Source organism: Oratosquilla oratoria, chromosome 7 (assembly GCF_046742065.1).
Source record: "Oratosquilla oratoria isolate Oo_2021 chromosome 7, ASM4674206v1, whole genome shotgun sequence".
Lineage (NCBI taxonomy): Eukaryota > Metazoa > Arthropoda > Malacostraca > Stomatopoda > Squillidae > Oratosquilla > Oratosquilla oratoria.
The window spans coordinates 21,143,660-21,146,159 of NC_134783.1; positions in this window are offsets into that span (position 1 = coordinate 21,143,660).

Sequence of the window (2,500 nt, forward strand, 5' to 3'; positions counted from 1 at the left end):
TTCTTCCCCTTCTTCTCCTCCTCTACCTCCTCTTCACTCTTCTAGTGCCTCCCCTTCCTCTTCCTCTTCCTCGTCTTCCTACTCATTATCATCCTTCCTTCCTCCCCTACCTCCTACCACTACTATTCCTACTCCTACTCTAATTCCTTTATTCCTTCTACACCTCCTCCTCCCTCCTCCCTTCCCTCCCCTTTTCCTCCTTCTCCTCCTCCCTCCTCCCCTTCCTCCCCTTTTCCTCCTCCTCCTCCTACTACTCCTCCTCTCTTCTCCCTTTTCCTCCACCTTCTCCTGCTCCTCCTCCCTCCTCCCCTCCATCCCCTTTTCCTCCTCTTCCTCCTTCTCCTCCCTCCTCCCTCCTCCCCCTCCCCTTTCCCTCCTCCTCCTCCTACTCCTCCTCCTCCCTTCTACCCTCCCTCCCCTTTTCCTCCTCCTCCTCCTACTCCTCCTCTTCCTCCCTCCTCCTCCTCCTCCTCCTCCTCCTCCTCCTCTTCATTTCCTCCGACTAGGGGGTCGAAAGCTTCCGAAGTGGAGCAATTTTGTCTCCGCGTCTTCCAGACCAAGGACAAGAAGGGCGGAAGGAAGGCGCCTCTGGAGAGACCTAGCAGGAGTCCAGGTCGCGATCGTTCGCTTGTTAGCGCTCTTGGGAGATGTCTGGCATTTCAGTCTCCTTAAGACAGTGGCGGTGGAGATGTACGGAAGGCGGGGACGCGGTGGGGTCACTTAGGTTAGTAAATTACTTACCGGCAACTCATTGCGAAACTAGTCAGGAATAAACTCGGATTAGGAATTCTGTGTTCCTCGTCTCGCCCATGTTTTCGCCATTTTTTTTTTTTTTTTTTTTTTTTGAGATGGAATGAAACCAATGAAAGTTTTTGGAGAAAGGGTGAGGTTTTTCCTTAAGGATCGAACCCACAACAGCATTCTTGAACATGGTTATTATGAAAAATATAATTTTTTTGGTTTGATATCCTAAGTGCGTGTCAATTTTCGTCGTAGTCTATGAAATTGCTCCAATTAAACGTTATTTTTCAACGACAAGGTCGGTTATTTGTATACAGATTCGTCTCAAGTCACGTAATGTAATTAGCAGAACTAGGCGCGTTCCTCGGTGCGTTACTAGGTGCGTTCTCAAACTATTAAAGCAATATAGGTGCCAGTATAGTATGTGGCCTACCTTTTGGATGTGGCCTACGAAATTTTTCTTTGGTATAGTATGTGGCCTACCGGACTTTTATTTCAGTATGAACCTGTCTCTTAAGCTTTAGTAGTTTGGGAGCGCTAACCGCGGCCAAACTAAAGCGGAACGCACAGAGGAGCGCACAGAGGAACGCACCCTGCCCTGGATTGGGAATTATCACCTTGATATTTCAAACACAACCCTAAACAACTTTCCTCCTCCTTCTTTGACATCCATCCATCCATCTATTCATTCATTTCTCTGCAATTTTCTTCCAGACTTTCCTTGCTACCCGTTTCTTACCCATAACAATTATTTTTCTTCTTCCAATATTATTTTTTCTTTTCTTTCAGATCTTCAGTCTTATCTTTCCCAACCATACCACAGGAATTCGACTTCCCTCCTCCTCTTCCTCCTCCTCCTCCTCCTACCCCCTTTTACTTTATTCATATCAAGTAACTCACCCCTCTATCTCTCGTCCACGTGTGTATAATCCAGTAATACCCTCAACATTTCATTTTATTTCGTCTACGTTTATTTATGCTTCGGTTTCTTTGTTTACACATACGTGTCTTCACATAGAACTTCACCGAGCCCTAGCTTAAAAGACTCACATAACGTTGGCCAATAAATAGATAAATAAATGAATATACAAATAAATAAATCATGATAATAAATAAGTTTAAACAAATTCCATCCCTCCTCCTCCAGCAGGCCCCTACTTCTCGGCTGAATGAAACGTATGACGTTCATCATAATAAAGATTATAATGTGAATCGTGATAGCAAAGAGACTGAGTCTATGCTCCTACAGTGTGGTACTCTAGCCTCCAGCTGAATAGAATCCTCTGTTATTAGTCATAATATATATGTATATATATATATATATATATATATATAAATATCTATATACATAAAAAAACATTTCTCTCTAAACCTTCCAACCTCCTACTCCGGAAATGAGTCATCACCGGAAATACTAACTCCCGGGGACACATCTGACTCAGACTCAGAGAATTTTTACGAAATATTACCAAGAGAATCTTTACGAAATAACGCTAAGAGAATCTTTACGAAATATTGCCAAGAGAATCTATATACATAAAAACGGAATTACGGAATTCTGACAAAAGAATCTTTACGAAATATTAATGAGAAAATATTTACGAAATATTGACAAGAGAATCTTTACCAAATGTTAACAAGAGAATCTTTACGAAATATTACCAAGATAATCTTTACGAAATATTGCAAAGAGAATCTTTACGAAATATTGCCAAGAGAATCTATATACATAAAAGAAATAAAGTTTATCAGTTTTGAA